Source organism: Xyrauchen texanus, chromosome 17, assembly GCF_025860055.1.
Source record: "Xyrauchen texanus isolate HMW12.3.18 chromosome 17, RBS_HiC_50CHRs, whole genome shotgun sequence".
In the NCBI taxonomy this organism is placed as follows: Eukaryota; Metazoa; Chordata; class Actinopteri; order Cypriniformes; family Catostomidae; genus Xyrauchen; species Xyrauchen texanus.
This window is the reverse complement of record NC_068292.1, coordinates 30,604,657-30,618,097: the sequence shown is the minus strand read 5'-3', so window position 1 is coordinate 30,618,097 and position 13,441 is coordinate 30,604,657. Positions and strand designations below refer to the sequence as shown.

General features: G+C 38.0%; 1 pseudogene; it reads left to right on the top strand.

Moving 5' to 3' along the window:
* Window positions 1-1,423: 1,423 nt before the first annotated feature.
* On the top strand, window positions 1,424-11,744 carry LOC127657674 (ubiquinone biosynthesis O-methyltransferase, mitochondrial-like; annotated as a pseudogene).
* Window positions 11,745-13,441: the final 1,697 nt, after the last annotated feature.

The following is a 13,441-nucleotide window of genomic DNA, read 5'->3' as shown; positions in this document are numbered from 1 at the left end:
ATTTTTCCTGTATAACATGCATTTTTATAATGATAATTCAGCTATGTGTCTGCACACCACTTTAATTTTTGTCTTAAAAGAATGTTCTGAATTCAAACTTGTCGCAAAAGTTAATCGCAATCGATTGCATTTGTAGCAAAAGATTTATTAGATTTTTTTTAAATCAGGTTTACAGTGAGGCAATGAAATTGAAAGGGGCTATTTATTTTGGAACATTTAGAGGCAGAAATACATTGCTTTATAATTTTATAAAAGCACATTAATTCTGTAAAAAGGTGTGAATATTTAAATCATCGCTTTTCCGGTCTTTTTAGGGTTTACAGCGTTACATCATCATGGCAACGAAGTTGTAAAATTGGATATAACTTTACACAATAGATAGGGATTTTATCAAGATAAAAGTATTGTAACATATTTTATACGTCGTGTTGCTATATTTTTGAAACCGTGAGTAGTTTTAACGTTTACGGATTGGCCCCATTTACTTCCATTTGTAAATTGCTCACTGTAACCCAAACTCTGGATTACAGTGAGGCACTTAAAATGGAAATGAATCAAGTGAAGTTCTTTTTTTTTTTTTTTAAAGAAAGAAGGGATAAGTCTAAACTAATTTATGTGGTAATCAACATTATGCCACACATTGTCAGTGGATCTTAACTTGTATTGACCCTGAAATATTCCTATAAGGGCATTTCCTCAGTAACGATATTTAAAGATTCTTAAGAGTTGCATTTTTGCATTATTATTGGTAAATGGTGCATAATGTTATTTAGAATGAAAGGCTGTTTAATTGTTTCTTCGAGCCATCTTTGTATAAATTGTAGCGTTCTAAATATTATGTAACGATACTTTCACTTTCCTACTCATTACCTGCATATAAGAGGGCTTAACCCTCAAAGACCAGAGCATTGACATTGGTTACATTTTAGTAATTTTGTTTCCTCCCTGAAAGTTTTTTTTTTTATGAATTGGCCACCAATTATAAAAAATCTTGATATTTATGCATAATTTGGGTTGACTATTGTGATTTAATCAAACAATAGTTGTCAATGATAAAATCAATATTTTTAAGCATTCTTTTTTTTGGTGTGAATTTTGTGTGACTTCTGCAACCGATCACATTTAATATGCTATTTCTTTTCCCCACCCAAAACTTCAGAGTATCAGGTTGTGTACTTTTTAATTTGTAATAAGAAAAAAATAAAAAAAGGATATTTAATTTAGTTGAACAAATATTGCAGTTCTAGTAGACCAACAATATATAATGTGAACAAATTAAAACACCTACTGTCATTACAATACAATTTGCATCTATATATCTATTAAAATTATTTATTCTGGGACTGATAGTGTGTTTTTTTTATATTTAAAGGTGCACTCAGGAAGATTTATGTTCATGTGGCTTAAACTGACACCTTAGGGCATGGATGCAGCATTGCTCAAACACAAGTTTGCAGTTGCCAATGTCATTGTAGAAATGCATTCTTCACAATCAGCCATGATTAATAAAATCCATCAGTGAAAGTCCAATAATGGCAGTAACTGATATGTGAAGCGAGTTGTTTTTGGCTGGTCATGTTATTCTAACATGGCAGCCCCCATGAGGGGACCTTCTCCATGTATAATAAATTAGCTTTTATGAGGTTACTAATATGATCAGGGTCTTCATGATAATATATATACACTGGTGGCCAAAAGTTTGGAATTATGTACATATTTTACTGTTTTGGAAGGAACTTGGTACTTGAATTCTCCAAAGTGGCATTCAACTGATCACAGAGAATAGTCAGGACATTACTGGTGTAAAATAAACAGCACCATCACTATTTCAGAAAAGTCATGTTTTTATCAAATCTAGACAGGCCCAATTTCCAGCAGCTAACACTACAGCACCTTATCCTTGGTACTAGAAAATCACTTGCCATTATGTCAAACACAGTTGAAAGTTTTTGATTTGTTAAATGCAGCTTAACATTGTGCTTGTTTTTGAGCTGCCACAGTATGCAATAGACTGGCATGTCTTAAGGTCAATATTAGTTCAAAAATGGCAAAAAAGAAACTGCTTTCTCTAGAAACCCATCAGTCAATCGTTGTTTTGAGGAAGGAAGGCTATACGGTGCTTGAAATTGACAAACAAAATGTATTTAATACAAAGGTGTACACTACAGGCTTCAAAGACAAAGGACAACTGGCTCTAACAAGGACCGAATGAGATGTGGAAGGCCAGATGTACAACTAAACAAGAGGATAAATACATCAAAGTAGTTTGAGAAATAGACACCTCACATGTCCTCAGCTGACAGCTTCATTGAATTCTACCCGCTCAACTCCAGTTTCATGTTCAACAGTAAAGAGAAGATTCAGGGGTGCAGGCCTTATGGGAAGAACTGCAAAGAAAAATACACTTTTGAAACCGAAAATCTAAAAGAAAAGGATAGAGTGGATAAAGAAACAGATAATTGGACAAGAGGGTCCTGGATTTTAACCTCATTGAGCTTTTGTGGGATCAGCTAGACTGTAAGGTGTGTGAGAAGTGCCTGACAAGACAGCCACATCTATGGCAAGTGCTACAGGAAGTGTGGGGTGAAATGTCACCTGAGTATCTGGACAAATTGACAGCTAGAATGCCAAGGATCTGCAAATCTGTCATTGCTGCACGTGGAGGATTTTTTGATGAGAGTAGTTTAAGTTCAGAATTTTTTTTCAAATAGTAATAGTAATTTGTCACGTTATTAATGTGACTATACATTGTGATCTGTTGAATGCCACTTAAGTGAATAAAAGTACCAATTTCTTTCCATAAGAGCAAAATCTGTACATTATTCCAAATATTTAGTGTATTTTTCAAAATTAATATTAATTTCTTTTGGAATACTTTTTTTAATGAGGACGAAAATACTGAGTGCACCTTTAAGAAAGTTTGACATACTGTTGCTTAGGGTAGGAACAGGCCATGGTCACATTGGTTTTAAAGACCGAAGATAAATCATCATTTTAAGTTATAAGTGACACATATCATGCAATTATGTACTCGCGAATTTCTCTTAGGTTGTTAACAGAATCGACGTTTAGATTAACGTTAATCCAAAACGTGTCCTCCAGTGCAAAATCAAACAGGTGAAACTAAATTCATATATTTAACAAGCATGACAGCCCCTTTTCATAATAGGTCATTGTGTCGGTTTACTCAATCTCTCGGATTCGTTTACATGCGAATTTGCGATGATCTAAAATCAATTTCTCCTGCAGATTGCACCGTCTAAATCTCCGCACAGTTTCTCAGACTACTCTCGACCCCCGCAGAGGTGTGGAAGTTTCAGGCCATGGCGAGCAAGTATTGGGACTTGCAGGGAGAGTTTGCTATTCTGCACTCCATGAATGACCTGAGAGTGTCTTTCATATGGTTTGTATTTCCCTGGTGACTTCGTATAACATCTAATCTATTTACAAAAAATTACCATGAGTTTTAAACCTGAATACAGTATTTCAAAGTAGCATTGTATTGCCATCTGAGACCAGTGTCATGGTAATTTTTTGTTAGGGTGCTTACTGTGGAAAACTCTTGTCATGAAAAAAGAAATCTTATTAGAACAGGCCATATTAATCATGTTTAGAGTCAGGCTGTGCTAACAATAGTTACAGAATCTATTCTAGTGGAATTCCACTACACCTTGACAGATAGAGAAACTACAGTAGCATCTATGTCCAGGTAATAGCAATTAGGGTGAAAGGATGTGAACTAAGGCTAGATATTAAATGCAGCACACACATATTTGTGATTCTTCTCTTGACAACTGTTTCTGTAAGAAACAGGATGGATATTGTGAGTGGGATTTTCCCTCGCCTCCTGGAACATTGCAGCACACAATTTCATCCCCATCCCTGATCACAGGATGAGTGAACAGCGTGCATGGCAATGGCATTGCCTAGAGGGCAGGTTTAAATGAGGAACCTCACTGCTGTTACTGGTTATTATATCTAACTTGAGGAGTGTGTGATTTCTAGAGATCAGGCAGGAGGAGAGTAAGGTGGAAGGGAATTCTGTCCAAGATGTTAGGGCTTGTTTGTGGAGAAGGGCTGAGTTAACAGAACTGGCAGTGAGCACCTCAGGCTGCCTTGATCCGCAAGTCCTGTACAAGCATTTGATGAGAGATGTGAAGATGTTGCCTTTGGGTGCAGCAAGACAGATAGTGAGAATTTATGATTGCTTAAGGATGTCAGAGGCATTTGTCTAGCCAGAGGGATGAACAGTAGGACATGTTAGTGACTCAGAAAACACATTGTGGAATTGCATGCCGTGATTAGCATCCAATTTTCAGTTTAATGCCAGTCTGATGGACATCATTTTGAAATTTTACCAGACTGGAGGTGACAAGTACCCTTTTCTTCCCATTTTGTGACCTTTGACCCCTATTTGCAAGGATAATTTGTTGAATGTGCAAAGTGCTGCAGTTGGGCAAACCTCTGGCTGAGCTCAGACTACTGAATGTTAGCTGTGGTGGAGGGTTGCTGAGCGAGGCAACTAATGTCTTGGCAAATTGTCCTTTTAAAGGGATAGTTCACCCAAAAATGAAAATTCTCTCATCATTTACTCACCCTCATTCCATCCCAGATGTGTATGACTTTACTCTCTTGATTGACCTGCTCTCTACTTGCCATCTCACTGTTCACCGTAGGGGTGGACTATATACCAGTATACATGATAAACTGGTAGAAATTTGGCATCCAGTATAAATTTTGGATTGTCATCTGTATCATGGTAATGCAAAATTGCTACTGTGTGACAAGAAATGTGCACCCCATGTGCAAATGGAGGAGGAAGATAGAGTGTCTTCAGTTGAGACTGAGAAAATTGAAGGAACACGATTTTTCAGGTAGGCTACTAATAATTTTTCAGCAGCCACCCAAGCAAAAATTTGGTCCACCGAAGCAAATGCAATCACATTCATCTCACTTTATAATTAAATAAGCTTCTAATTTGACACACGCAACTGTGTTTTACGTGATGTTCGTGTGCTAAATCTGAAGCATGAAAGTGCGTGAGTCCAGGCTTCACTGGTTGTGCTTCACAGACGGGAGCTTAAAGCAGTATCACACTACTCAATCCAGTTACTCTCTATCGTGGCATCTTCACTCCATACCCCATAATGGCAAAGCAGAAACCAGATTTTTTATAACGTTGCAAATTTAAAAATAAATTTAAAACTGAAATATCACATTGACATAAGAGCACAATGGCCTCCATAATTATTAAATGAAAGAAGTTTGGAACAACCAGGACTCTTCCTAGAGTTGGCCGCCCAGACAAACTAAACAATCAGGGGAGAAGGGTCTTGGTCACTTTGGTTGGGCTCCAGAGATCATGTGTGGAGATGGGAGAATCTTGCACAACCATAACAGCAACACCCCACTGATCTGGGCTTTATGGCCAGACGGAAGCTTCTCCGCAATGCATAACACATGACAGCCCACTTGAAATTTTCAAAAAAGCACCTAAAAGACTCTCAGATTGTGAGAAACAAGATTGTCTAGTCTGATGAAACAAACTTTGAACAGTTTAGCCTCAATTCCATTGTCATATCTGGAGGAAACCAGGCATCGCTCATCACCTATGCAATACCATCCCAGTGATGAAGCATGGTGGTGCTAGCTTCATGCTGTGGAGGTGTTTTTTAGTGGCGGGGACAGGTCAGGGTAAAAAAAAAAAAAAAAAAGCTGAACTCAGCAAAATACAGAGTCATCCTTAGTAAAAACCTGGTTCAGAGCGCTCTAGACCTCAGACCTTCCTACAGTACAATGACCCTAAGCACACAGCCAAGACAATGCAAGAATCGCACGGGGACAACTCTGTGAATGTCCTTGAGAGGCCCAGCCAGAGCCCAGACTTGAACCCAATTGAATATCTCTGGAGAGACCTGAACGTGGTTGTCCACCAACGTTCCCCATCCAAACTGACAGAGGTTGCGAGGATATGCAGAGAAGAATGGAAGAAAATCCCCAAATACATGAATGCAAAGCTTGTCGCATCATACCCAAAATGACTTGAGGCTGTAATCATTGCCCGTGGTGCTTCAACTAAGTAAGGTGAGTTAAGGATCTGAATACTTATGTTAATGTAATTTTTCAGTTTTTCTTTTTAATAAATTTGCAAGGGTATCAAAAATCTTGTTTTTGCTTTGTCCTTATGGGGTATGGACAGGCGTGGATTGTCACAGGCTTGCATTGGCTGCAGCAAAGGGGCCCCACATGTGCAGGGGCCCCAGGTTGGCCAGACTATTGTTTTTATTTTAAATGTACTTCAGCGCGAACAAAAAAAGAACCTCATTGGCCCATAAGAAACATAAAAAATCAAATAAGCAGGTGATTGGATAGATGTGACTTGGGTCACATCTGTCCAATTAGCTACTGGTCAAATCAAGTCAATCATTTTCATTTACGTCACTGTTATTGCTATACAGCAGAGCTGCAAAATGTCTGAAAGAAAGTATGATAGTGGAGCACAAAAATTAAAAATACAAAGGTTAAAGGAAGAACGTGACCAAGATATACTAAAGAAAAAAAATCCCTAAATTGAATGGATACTTCAAGATCTTCGCACAGGAGCAGCTAATCTGCAGAAGAAATATTCAGGTGATCTAGAGGAGGATTTTGTGGACAAAATTGGACAATTCAGAAGAAGTATCAAAGAAAACGAGGACACCTCAGCAAGGTCACTGCTGCAACTTATAAGAACAGGGAAACTACAATCAGTGTTTCCAAATGTTGATATAGCACTCCGGCTATTTATGACTTTGCCTATAACCAACGCCAGCGGGTAGCACTCTTTTTCAAAACTGGAACGAATTAAAAATAGATTGAGATCCATGATGGGCCAAAACCACCTGTCTCTGGTGTCCATTGAAAATGACGTTCTGCGCAAATTGGTTTTTACCAGCCTCATTAAGGACTTCTCTGCCAGAAATCAAGAAAGAAAGAAATCTAAAGGTAGGACTAGGCCTATGCAACAATACGTACATGTTTATTATTGTGCTGCTGTTTCATTATTTCTGTTATAATAACAGTGTAACGTATGACCTTGTCCTGTTTTTCTGTTTCCCCTTTGTCTTCCATTTTGATACTTTCGTCACTCCATAGTTTTCACTTTTGAACCTTCTGTACCTCCATAGTCTTGTTAGCCATCGTGTTCATTGTTCATTGTTCTCACCTGTCCTCGTTAGTTTCTCACTGGTTTCTGTTCATCACCTTATCATGTTATTTTGAGTTCTGTTTGTTCATTGGTCCCTTCTTGTATTTATACCCTGCCTTTTCGTTCAGTCACGGTCGATCGTTGTTTGTTGTTATGAACGTTATTGAGGAGTTTATGTTGTAAGCCTGCTCTGTGTTTCCTGCCCTTGTGCTCTGTTCATGTTTATTTCCCCATCGCGGGTGTTCCTTTATATTTATTAATTAAACAAACACAAAGGAAAACCCTCAATGGGGAAATAAACACAACACTGGGAAAACGGGCAGGGAAAACACACCGGGCTAACAACATTCAACGAAAGACCGTGACTGAACGAAAAGGCAGGGTATAAATACAAGAAGGGACCAATGAACAAACAGAACTCAAAATAACATGATAAGGTGATGAACAGAAACCAATGAGAAACTAACGAGGACAGGTGAGAACAATGAACAATGAACACGATGGCTAACAAGACTATGGAGGTACAGAAGGTTCAAAAGTGAAAACTATGGAGTGACGAAAGTATCAAAATGGAAGACAAAGGGGAAACAGAAAAACAGGACAAGGTCATACGTTACAAACAGTGTCATTATGTGCTGCTGTTTATTACGGCTACAGTTTAGTGTATTGCACAGTGATTTGTGTCTCAGTAATGATGTTGTGATTTTGCCTCAGTAAAACAGGGTGTTCTGCACTGATGCAGATGCTGTAGCCTACCTGTTGGTTTATAAAGCTAAAAGCAGTTACCAGCTTTCATTTGAACTGTGAATGCAGGGAATACTGTTGCTTTGCTGCTTATAGTTACAAATATCCTTTGTAATTGTTTTGTGGCTGTGGTGGCAGAGGGTAATACCTGGTATTCTTTCCACTTACATCTCTGCTGATGTTAGTTTTGGTTGTAGTGCCGGTGTTTCTGGATCATAATTAAAGGGCTGCTTCTAAGCACTGTGCCTTGTGCTTGTTTGTATATGTGTTTTGTTTGTAATGTTCAATTTCTCATTTTACTTATGTGGTTTACTTTCATGATTCTCTCTACCATTTTTCTGACATTTCATGGTTGTGTATGTAAACTTCTGACTTAAACTATACATATACATATATTTTCTTATGGAATATTTCCTTTGTTGTATTGCTTTCAGAACATGTCAAGTTTCTTGAGGTATGTTTATAATAAAAAATGATAATACTAGTCAACATCAAACTGAAATGTGGCATGTGAAATTTAGCATTATGGGAGGTTGATTTAAAACCAAATAGATTTTTTTATTGTATTTTATTTTTTACTCTGACTATGTTTGTCAAGTTTCAGTCATTTTCATTTATAAAGTACTTAATTAAATGAACGGAGTATTCAATAAAAGGCATTACAATATGGTTATTTAATAAATAATCCTTATTTGTAATTTACTATATACTGTATATCGTTAAAATAATGTAAAATTATTCATGTCGTGATATAAAATTTTGGTCATATCATCCACCCCTAGCTCACCACTAATTTGCAGGCTTGGGGAGTAATAAGGTAAAGTAGTTGTTGATGTGTTGTTTTGGAAGTGTTCAGATGCAAATGTCTACCATAGTGTGACATCAGAATGTGGAGGAAATAGAGAATGAGTCATTCTGGCAGCTTGGTTTCAACACATGCACCTTTTACAGTGAGGAGGACGTTTTGAGGGTATTTACACTTGGTCACTTCATGTGTTTTTACTGATCGGATTGCTATCCTATTGAACAAGCACATTCCATTTACATTTGACCACATCATCCAAACAGATATAAATCCGATCTGCAATTCCTGCGCTATATGCAAATTTCACTTCCGTTGTTATACTTATGCCAGGCAGTGAATATAAATGATGTGATTTATTATTTGAACAGCCAGATGCATTTAAACTTGACTGAGTTTCGAATGGAGGTGGTTTGATCAGATTTACATCCATTTCGAATCTATCTTGGAGGGCATTTACACTTGGTCTTTTCATGATCAGATAACAATCTGATCAGCTAAAATGCAAGAAGTGACCCTCTTTGATTCTGAAACGTACAGTAGGTTTTTAAAGTATAATGACCGCTTATATATTAAAAGATCAATAATTTTTTTTATTACTCATGTCATGACCCATTTGACAATGAACAGATTGTTTTCAACAATTTTTATCTTATCAGTGGCCTATAGAAAAAAAATATAGATATATTCATCATGGCGGTTCTCTCTTTTGGTCGAATTGATAACCGAAAACTTTTGCTTTTGTGTGATGCTACAACCATGCCAATAATTATCAGTATAAACTCCAAGATCACCAAAGTGAAAAACAATAAATAAATATCTTTGTGAATCATTTAGTTGATGAGAATAGTTACTGAATAAACTCTGCAGCACATTACTTGTAATATACTGCAGAACGGCAAGCAGAAGAAATACAAATCAAGTTTAATTATCTTTTTCTAAAGGTTTGAACCCAGATTAGAGCTATCCTTTCTCAGCCACTATTAAGGCTGTGAGCAGATGTGCTTGGGATCGGCCCAGTGGAGGATAGTGTGCAAACTGCAGAGCTGCACTCCTACTATGATCCCAATTTGCGGGAAAGGGTTTGCTATCAGGCATGCACACTAGAAGAGCTTGCTGAGGAAGAAGCCGAGGGGTTTCATGCTGTAATTGCATCTGATGTGGTGGAACATCTGGCTGACCTGGATGCCTTTGCCAGCTGTTGCCAGCAAGTGCTGAAGGTTTGTCACAACAACTTGACTCCTATCTCAAATAAAATCACAGTTGCACAGAATTACAGTGAGTGAGAAACTGAGTGTGTTTTGAGGACATATTTAAACATTCGGAGAAATGCAATCCAGTGTTATTATATTACTCAACGAGACATGTCAGAGATGACATCTACGCTCAAGATGACAGGTAATGTAATTACATTATTTTGTATGAACTTTTTAATTTGGTTTAACTTAACTACTATAAACTGTTAAAGTGGAATCACTATTAAAATTAGCATATGGCTAGATTCTGATTTTGCCATAGCATATAATATTATGTTTATATCTTGATTGAGAATCTCACTGGTTTACTCAAAAAATAGCCACAACCTTCCTAACCAAGTGAGTAGTCCACTTACTGAACAAAACAGTGCACAAAATAAGATGAGAAAAGTATAAGGAAAGCTAGCAAAGTTGGCAAATGTAATAACTTATCAAGATCAGCTACAGATGATACCGGTGATTTGGTGTTCGTCTCAAGCATGACTAACTGAATTTAATGTTTGGGTTAGTCAGGGCATTAACGTTGTTTATGATGTGGTCAATCGTCCGATTAAAGTGGGAGATTTTTTGCATGTCTCTTATAGACTCTCTTTTTTTTCCTTAGCGATTTCTCTAGCTTATCTTGGATCTCCCTAGTATACCATATTGCAACTAGAGTGCTTGTTTCATTTACGTTTCTTGAATGTTTTTATATCAGACATTTTTGTATGGGTTTTATTGTTTTGAGATAAGATGTACTCCTTTCTGCAGACGGTCGCTAATGTTGTTGTTTTGAAAACTTTACCTGGTGACAAATCATTGTCCCGCACTCTGCCCCCTGACATAATCGGTTCCTGTGTAGAGTCCAGCAAGCTTTTGGAGCCTGTGTGGAACCAGTTTTTCCAAAGGCTGAATTCCCCCTTTTTTTTTCAAAGGCGGAACAGCCTTTTCTGCAGTGAAAATTCGCACCGGCCCAGGAACCCAAACCCAAATCATGTCACTGGAAAAGGGTTATCTGTCATTTGTTGTATGTAAGTGTGAGATTCCCAGCTGAGAGAAATAGAGAGAGAAGTAGAGTAGACCTTTTTAATCTCCAGGGTCAGTATGTCAGAATACAAACATTCTCTGTGAAGAGTTTGTCCAAATCCTTAGAATCTTCCCTAATGCTGCAACATCCTGTTAAAATAAGATGCAATTTCTTACTCCAAAAAAACATCAGCAAGTTCGCCTTTTTCATGTAATGAAATTTAGATAAACTTTCCTACTTTCATTTTTCTTGTTTCATCTGCTTATTTTTAAATAATCCAGTAAGTATTCACTACACTGTAAAATAAAATACTTTAATGACCTTTATACACTGAATTTTGCATTGTCTTTCCCCTGAAATAGAGTATATTTCACAGACTGACCTAATTTTTTCATTGGAAATTATTAGTGCTGCAATTTCCTTTCCTTGTCTTTCAGCATGGCGGCTCTCTTTTCATTACCTCTATTAACAAAACCAACTTGTCCTATACTCTTGGCATTGTGGCAGCTGAGCAGCTGTTAAGGACTGTACCAAGTGGAACTCATGACTGGGAGAAGTTCATCAGCTCAGAAGATCTGGAAAGACTGCTGGAGTCATGTGAGTGCCATCTCCCACTTCCACCTCGATCTAACTCTGTCTCTTTTCCCATTAATTTGTCTATCATCCATCATTTCCCTTCCACTCATCTTTTTTCACTGTTCTCTTTTAGTGTTAACTAACAGCTTCCTTCCCTTTTCTATCAATCTATAAAAAGTCTTTATCTTCTTAGAAAAAGCCTTGTGCACACAAAAGTACATTCTATCAGGAAGACTTACAGACTTGAGTAAAAGTTAAGATGACATTTATTTGATGAATATAAAACAGAAAACGAATGTCTCTCTTTGGCGTAGGCCCCGTCTGGCGGTCTGAAGAAGTTGTACTCAGAACTGTCATATCCTGCCGGAGATTGGAGGCAGGGGCAATTACAGCCTCAAGTCTTTTTGAGTATGATGCTACAAGCTTGGCACACCTATTTTTGGGCAGTTTCTCCCATTCTTCTTTGCAGGACCTCTCAAGTTCCATCAGGTTGGATGGAGATCGTCGGTGCACAGCCATTTTCAGATTTCTCCAGAGATGTTCAATCGGGTTCAAGTCTGGGCAGTTGCTGGGCCACTCAAGGACATTCACAGAGTTGTCCCGTAGCCACTCCTTTGTTATCTTGGCTTGTGCTTAGGGTCATTGTCCTATTGGAAGATGCACCTTTGCCCCAGTCTGAGGTCCAGAGCACTCTGGAGCAGGTTTTCATCAAGGATGTCTCTGTACATTGCTGCATTCATCTTTCCCTAGATCCTGACTAGTCTCCCAGTTCCTGTCGCTGAAAAACATCCCCACAGCATGATGTTGCCACCACCATGCTTCACTGTAGGGATGGTATTGGCCAGGTGATGAGCAGTGCCTGGTTTCCTCCAGACATGACACTTGCCATTCAGGCCAAAGCATTCCATCTTTGTTTCATCAGACCAGAGAATTTAGTTTCTCATGGTCTGAGAGTCTTTCAGGTGCCTTTTGGCAAACTCCAGGCGGGCTGTCATGTGCCTTGACTGAGGAGTGGCTTCCGTCTGGCCACTCTACCATACAGGCCTGATTGGTGGAGTGCTGCAGAGATGGTTGTTCTTCTGGAAGGTTCTCCTCTTTCCACAGAGAAATGCTGGAGCTCTGTCAGTGAGACCATCAGGTTCTTGGTCACCTCCCTGACTAAGGCCATTCTCCCTGGTCGCTCAGTTTGGCCGGACGGCCAGCTCTAGGAAGAGACCTGGTGGTTCCAAACTTCTTCCATTTATGGATTATGGAGGCCACTGTGCTCATTGGGACCTTCAATGCTGCAGACATTTTTCTGTACCCTTCTCCAGATCTGTGCCTTGATACAATCCTGTCTTGGAGGTCTACAGACAATTCCTTGGAGTTCATGGCTTGGTTTGTTCTCTGAAATGCACTAACTGTGAGACCTTATATAGACAGGTGTGTGCCTTTCCAAATCACGTCCAATCAACTGAATTTATCACAGGTGGACTCCAATCAAGTTGTAGAAACATCTCAAGGATGATCAGTGGAAACAGGATGCACCTGAGCTCAATTTTGAGTGTCATGGTAAAGGCTGTGAATAATATTTTTTCGTTTTTTATTTTTTATAAATATGCAAAGATTTCAAACAAACTTCTTTCACGTTGTCATTATGGGGTATTGTTTGCAGAATTTTGAGGAAAATAATGGATTTAATCAATTTTGGAATAAGGCTGTAATATAACAAAATGTGAAAAAAGTTAAACGCTGTGAACACTTTCCGGATGCACTGTAAATATATATATATATATATATATATATATATATATATATATATATATATATATATACATATGTAGGTTTGGGGAATAACGGAATACATGTAACAGTATTACATATATAAAATA